The 7,290-nt window shown below is 37.0% G+C and overlaps 2 non-coding genes across 2 annotated transcripts; both read right to left on the bottom strand.

The window, feature by feature from the left end:
* Nucleotides 1–788: 788 nt before the first annotated feature.
* Nucleotides 789–892, bottom strand: LOC148565240 (small nucleolar RNA R71). The gene has a single exon (XR_015884686.1). It is a non-coding gene; the product is annotated as a small nucleolar RNA R71 (small nucleolar RNA).
* Nucleotides 893–6,914: 6,022 nt separating this feature from the next.
* On the bottom strand, nucleotides 6,915–7,022 carry LOC148565241 (small nucleolar RNA R71). Its single transcript, XR_015885479.1, has one exon. It is a non-coding gene; the product is annotated as a small nucleolar RNA R71 (small nucleolar RNA).
* Nucleotides 7,023–7,290: the final 268 nt, after the last annotated feature.

Consider the following 7,290-nt stretch of genomic DNA (forward strand, 5'->3'; position numbering starts at 1 on the left):
CTGAGTAATTTACTTTCAGTTTTAGCTATTTTCTTCCCTTTTTCCCTTGCCCGTTTGTTGTGTTTTTTCTTAAGTTGTTTACAATTCAGTTCACTAACCCACTAACTGTTTGATACATTACACCACTCACACTAACAGTCATTCTAACAAGAGTAATTTCTTCATTCATTTTCCTTCTTGCTTTTTGCTTTGTTGGTTGTATGACAGGTAGAAGAAGCGGGGCTTCAACTTCCTTTGATTCTGAACCTGAGAGGACCTTCCTTAGATTAAAGAGGGAAGTAAGAGGGAAGAGAGTCGTTGGTGCTGAGGAAGAGGAAGAGTATTTTGACACAGACATAGAGGAGAATATGGAGAATCATCATGAAGAAGAAACTCACAACCATGCTAGAGAAGGTCCAGTAAATCATGCTGGGCAAGAGAGAAGAGTTCTAAGCTCTTATATCAATCCAAACCCAGGAAATTATGGAAGTAGCATCCAAAAGCCAACCATACATGCCAATAACTTTGAACTATAGCCCCATCTCATCACCCTCGTTCAGAACAACTGTGCATTCGGAGGAAGTGCCCAAGAAGATCCCAATCAACATCTAACCACCTTCCTAAGGTTATGTGATACTGTGAAGTCTAATGGTGTTCATCCTGACACCTATAGACTGCTACTGTTCCCCTTTTCACTCAAGGATAAAGCATCTAAATGGCTGGAATCCTTCCCGAAGGAAAGTTTAACAACGTGGGAAGATGTGGTGAACAAATTCTTGGCGAGATTCTACCCTCCTCAAAGAATTAACAGGTTGAGAGCTGAGGTACAAACCTTCAGACAACAAGATAGTGAAACTCTCTATGAGGCATGGGAGAGGTTTAAGGACTTAACAAGAAGATGCCCGCCAGACATGTTCAATGAATGGGTGCAATTACATATTTTCTATGAGGGTCTTTCTTATGAATCAAAGAAGGCAATAGACCACTCATCCGGGGGATCTCTGAACAAGAAGAAGACCATTGAAGAAGCCATAGATGTCATCGAGACTGTAGTTGAAAATGACTACTTCTATGCTTCTGAAAGGGGCAACACTCGAGGAGTTATGGAGCTGAACAACATAGACGCTCTGCTGGCTCAAAACAAGATGATCACCAAGCAGCTGGCTGACCTTACCAAGAAGATGGAAAGAAACCAAGTTGCAGCAGTCACCATCTTATCAGCAGCTCAAGAAGGAGTAAATATAGAGGAAGAGGGTGACCGGGAACAGGCCAACTATATTGGGAACTCACCTAGGGAGACCCATGATCCATACTCTAAAACTTATAATCTTGGTTGGAAGAACCACCCGAACTTTGGGTGGGGAAATCAACAAGATCAAGGCCAAGATCAGAGACGTCACAACCCCAACAACAATACAACTCACCAACATTCCACACAAAGATCATATCAACACCCACCCAACAATACCTCTCAACATCCATATTCAAACCAAAATAGCCCTTCTCACCCCTCCAACCTCAACCCACCATCACTATCCAAAGATAGGCTCTCCAGAATTGAGACTCTACTTGAAGGTATATGCAAGGAAATCCAAGACAACAGAGTGTTCAAGGATAAGGTGCAAGCTAATATCAAAAACCAGGGAGACACCATCAAGAGGCTGGAATCTCAAGTAGGATACATCTCTCAGCAGATTCCCAAACCTACTGACAGCTTCCCAAGTGACACGGAGAAAAACCCGAGAGGTGAAGCAAAGAAAGTAAGATGGGAAGAATGCAAGATGATCACTATAAGTGATAAGGGGAGTGAGGAAGAACTGAACGAGCCCTTAGAACACTCTCGAGATATTCCAGTAGAGAAGCAAGAAGAGGGTGACCAAGAAACCAACTCCACACAGAAGAAGGGGTTAAGGGAGAAGGAGATTCTAAACCCATATGCACCTTTTCCCCAAAGACTCAAGGGTGGTGTTGAAAGGAAAGTGTACTCAAAGTTCTTCGACATGTTTGCATCTCTCCATGTAAACATACCATTCATCAAGGTTCTCCTACAAATGCCCTCATACATTAAATGTATGAAAGAGCTTCTGACCAAGAAAAGTTCACTAAAGGGAGGGCAAACAATAGTAATGAATAAGGAGTGCAGTGCTCTCATTCAAACATAGTTGCCTACAAAAGGAAAGACCCATGGAGTTTTCACATCCCTTGTGCTATAGGAGAAACAAGGATTGATAAGGGACTCTTTGACCTGGGAGCAAGCATCAACTTAATGCCTTTATCCCTCATGAAGAAGCTTCAGATCAATGAGCTAACGCCCTCGGATGTAATCATCAACTTGCTGACAAAACTCAAAAACAAGCAATAGGAGTGGTTGAAAACGTGTTGGTGAAGGTTGGGAACTACTTCCTTCCCACAGGCTTTGTTATCTTGGAGATGGAAGAGAGTCACCTCCATCCAATTATATTGGAAAGACCATTCATAGTCACAGCCAGAGCACTTATAGATGTGGAACGAAGAGAACTAATACTGAGGATACATGATGAACAACTTACCTTCAATGTCTTCAAACCCTCACAAGAAGCAGATCAAGAAAATAAGGCGCCAAGGAGATGGAGGAATAAGAAGATCCCTACAGAGGATTTCTCTCTAGGGGATAAAGTAATCTCTGCTCATTTCCCAGCTATTCCACCTCATCTCCCCACCATTCCATCTCAACTACCTAAAGTTTACACCATCAGCAGAATTCTCTCCTTGGAACATGTGGAGATTCTTAATGAAGCCAACGGAGATAGATTCACTGCGAGAGGGGAAGATTTGAGGCATTACCAACCACCCTGACTAAGGCTAAACGTCAAGCTAATGACGCTAAAGAAGTGCTTCATAGGAGGCAACCCACGTTTTATATCTTTTTTTAGATGTTTAAAGTAGTTAATAAAGCAAGGTTCATGAATTCCAAATCAACTTTGACAAACACTTAGATGAACCTTTTTATGCAACATATAGTAAACAACAAGTTTGGTGTTTGATGAGCGGATAATTTATACGCTTTTTGGCATTGTTTTTACATAGTTTTTAGTATGATTTATTTAGTTTTTAGTATATTTTTATTAGTTTTTAAATAAAAATCACATTTCTGGACTTTACTATGAGTTTGTGTGTTTTTCTGTGATTTCAGGTAATTTCTGGCTGAAATTGAGGGACCTGAGCAAAAATATGATTCAGAGACTGAAAAAGGACTGTAGATGCTATTGGATTCTGACCTCCCTGCACTCGAAATGGATTTTCTGGAGCTACAGAAACCCAATTGGCGCGCTCCCAAATGCGTTGGAAAGTAGACACTCAGGGCTTTCCAGAAATATATAATAGTCTATGCTTTGCCCGAGTTTTCATGACGCAAACTGGCGTTCAAATGCCAACTTCCTGCCCTATTCTGGAGTTAAACGCCAGAAACAGGTTGCAAATTAGAGTTAAAGGCCAGAAATAGGCTACAACCTGGCGTTTAACTCCAAAAAGAGTCTATACACATGAAAGCTCAATGCTCAGCCCAAGTACGCACCAAGTGGGCCCGAAAGTGGATTTCTACATCATTTACTTATCGTATGTAACCCTAGCTACTAGTCTAGTATAAAAACTACTTTTAGTGATTTATTTTATATCTCTGGATCTCTGGTTAGTCTTTGAATAATTTTATGTTCAGAGATCACATTTAGGGGGTTGGCCATTCGGCTATGCCTGGACCTTCATCGCTTATGTATTTTCAACGGTAGAGTTTCTACACACCATAGATTAAGGTGTGGAGCTCTCCTGTTCCTCATGAATTAATGCAAAGTACTATTGTTTTCTTATTCAATTCAAGCTTATTCTTATTCTAAGATATTCGCTTGCACTTCAACATGATGACTATGATGATCCGTAACACTCATCACTATTCTCAACCTATGAACGCGTGCCTGACAACCACTTCCATTCTACCTTGGATTGAGCGTTTATCTCTTATCCTCCATTCCGAAAGATCGAAGTATTCATGGTATAAGCTAGAATTATTGGCGGCCATTCCTGAGATTCAGAAAGTCTAAACCTTGTCTATGGTATTCCGAGTAGGATCTGGGAAGGGATGACTGTGACGAGCTTCAAACTCGCAAGTGTTGGGCGTAGTGACAGACGCAAAAGGATCAATATATCCTATTCCAACATGATCGAGAACCGACAGATGATTAACCGTGCAGTGACAGCGCATTTGGACCATTTTCACTGAGAGGACGGGAAGTAGCCATTGACAACGCTGATGCCCAACATACAACTTGCCATAGAAAGGAGTATGAATGATTGGATGAAGGTAGTAGGAAAGCAGAGATTCGGAAGGAACAAAGTATCTCCATACGCTTATCTGAAATTCTTACCAATGAATTGCATAAGTATCTCTATCCTATTTTATATTTTATTTATATTTTAATTATTAAAATCTCCATAACCATTTGAATCCGCCTGACTGAGATTTACAAGATGACCATAGCTTGCTTCAAGCCGACAATCTCCGTGGGATTGACCCCTACTCACGTAAGGTTTATTACTTGGACGACCCAGTGCACTTGCTGGTTAGTTGTGCAGAATTACAAAAGTGTGATTGTGATTTCGTGCACCAAGTTTTTGGCGCCGTTGCCGGGGATTGTTCAGGTTTGGAGAACTGACGGTTCATCTTGTTGCTCAGATTAGGTAATTTTATTTTATTTTTAAGCTTTTTATTTTCAAAAAATTCAAAAAAAAAATTTATTTTGTTCTTCAGAATTTTTAAGAATGAATTCTAGAGTTTCAAATGATGCTTTTATCATAACAGGAGCTAATTGATTCCCATCAATTTGGTTGTTGTATGTAATGTCCTGCTGAAGCTTGGCTGGCCATGTCTAATCTTTTTAGACTGAAGCTTTAGACTAACATTGCATGATTTCTGGAATTCTTATTAAAAATTTTGAAATTCTTATTTTTCTTTTTCAAAATAATTTTTGAAAAATGTAAAAAAATTAATAAAATCATAAAACCAAAAATATTTTGTGTTATTGTTTGAGTTTAGTGTCAGTTTTGAAGTTTGGTGTCAATTGCATGTTTTTAATTTTTTTCTAAATTTTTGAAAACTCATGCATGGTGTTCTTCATGATCTTCAAGTTGTTCTTGATGATCTTCATTTGTTTGATCTTTGCATTTTCATGTTTTGTGTCTTTTCTTGTTTTTCATATGCATTTTTGAATTATTAGTGTCTAAAGTCTAAAAATTTTTAAGTTTGGTGTCTTGCATGTTTTTCTTCTCTTAAAAATTTTCAAAAATAAGTCTTGATATTCATCTTGATCTTCAAAGTGTTCTTGGTGTTCATCTTGGCATTCAAAGTGTTCTTGCATGCATTAGTTGTTATGATTCATAATTTTTATGTTTTGCATCATTTAGTTATTTTTCTCTCTCCTCATTAAAAATTCAAAAATAAAAAAATATCTTTCCCTTATTTCACTCATAAATTTCAAAAATTTGAATTGATTTAGTCATAAAGTTTTAAAATTTAATTGTTTCTTATTAGTCAAGTCAAATTTTCAAATTAAAAATTCTATCTTTTTCAAATCTCTTTCAAAAATCAAATCTTTTTTATTTTTTTATTATTATTTTCAAAAATTTTTCAAAATCAATTTTCAAAATCTTTTTCTTAATTTTGTTTCATATTTTCAAAATTAATACTAACATTTAATGTTTAGATTAAAAAATTTTCAAGTTGTTACTTGCCTATTAAGAAAGGATCAATCTTTAAATTCTAAAATCATATCTTTTAGTTTCTTATTAGTCAAGTAATCAACTTTAATTTCAAAAATCAAATCTTTTCAATTTCCTTTTCAAATCTTTTTCAAAATAAATTTCAATCATATATTTTTCAAAATTAATTTCAAAATATTTTCTAACTTCTTATCTTTTCAAAATTGATTTTCAAATCTTTTTCAATTAACTACTTGACTTTTTGTTTGATTTTAAAAGTTTACTAGTTCAATCATATCTTTTTCAAAACCACCTAACTACTTTTCTCTCTCCAATTTTCGAAAACTCCTCACCACTTTTTCAAAATTCTTTTTAATTAACTAATTGTTTTAAAATTTAATTTTATTTTATTCTTTTTAATATTTTCGAATACTAACCAATAATTAAAATAAAAAAAAAATTCTTTTCTTTTTAATTAAATTCGAATTCTTCTCTCTCTCATCCCTTTCTATTTATTTATTTACTAACACTTCTCCTCTTCTTAAAAATTCGAACACTCTCTCCCTCACTGTGTTCGAATTTTTCTCTTCTCCTTCTTCTACTCTTCTATTCTTCTACTCACATAAAGGAATCCCTATACTGTGACGTAGAGGATTCCTCTTCTTTTCTGCTTATTTTTCATATAAGCAGGAGCAAGGATAAGAACATTCTTGTTGAAGTTGATCCGAAACCTGAAAGGACTCTAAAGAGAAGCTAAAGCACAACACTCTGGAGAGGACCTTACAGAATTTTTCGAAAAAGAAGAAGAGATGGCCGAACCCAACAACAATGGTGGAGATGCAAGGAAGATGCTTGGTGACTTTATTGCACCCTTTTCTCTCTGTGGAAAGAGCATCTCAATTCCTGCAATTGGAGCAAACAACTTTGAGCTTAAGCCTCAATTAGTTTCTCTGATGCAGTAGAATTGCAAGTTTCATGGACTTATAATGGAAGATCCTCATCAGTTTTTAGCAGAATTCTTGCAAATCTGTGACACTGTCAAGACCAATGGAGTTGTTCCCGAGGTCTACAGGCTTATGCTTTTCCCTTTTGCTGTAAGAGACAGAGCTAGAACATGGTTGGATTCACAACCTAAGGAAAGCCTGAACTCTTGGGAAAAGCTAGTCAGTGCTTTCCTGGCCAAATTCTTTCCACCTCAAAAGATGAGCAAGCTTAGAGTGGAAATCCAAACCTTCAGACAGAAGGAAGGTGAGTCCTTCTATGAAGCTTGGGAAAGATATAAGCAATTGATCAAAAGATGTCCTACTGACATGCTTTCAGAATGGAGCATCATATGTATATTCTATGATGGTCTGTCTGAGTTGTCGAAAATGTCATTGGACCATTCTGCAGGAGGATCTCTTCATCTGAAAACCCCTTCAGAAGCTCAGGAACTCATTGAAATGGTTGCAAATAACCAGTTCATGTACACCTCTGAGAGGAGCCTGTGAATAATGAGACACCTCAGAAGAAGGGAGTTCTTGAAATTGATACTCTGAATGCCATATTTGCTCAGAACAAAATATTGACTCAGCAAGTCAATAT

Source organism: Arachis ipaensis, chromosome B5 (genome assembly GCF_059453495.1).
Source record: "Arachis ipaensis isolate K30076 ecotype BB chromosome B5, ASM5945349v1, whole genome shotgun sequence".
NCBI lineage: Eukaryota > Viridiplantae > Streptophyta > Magnoliopsida > Fabales > Fabaceae > Arachis > Arachis ipaensis.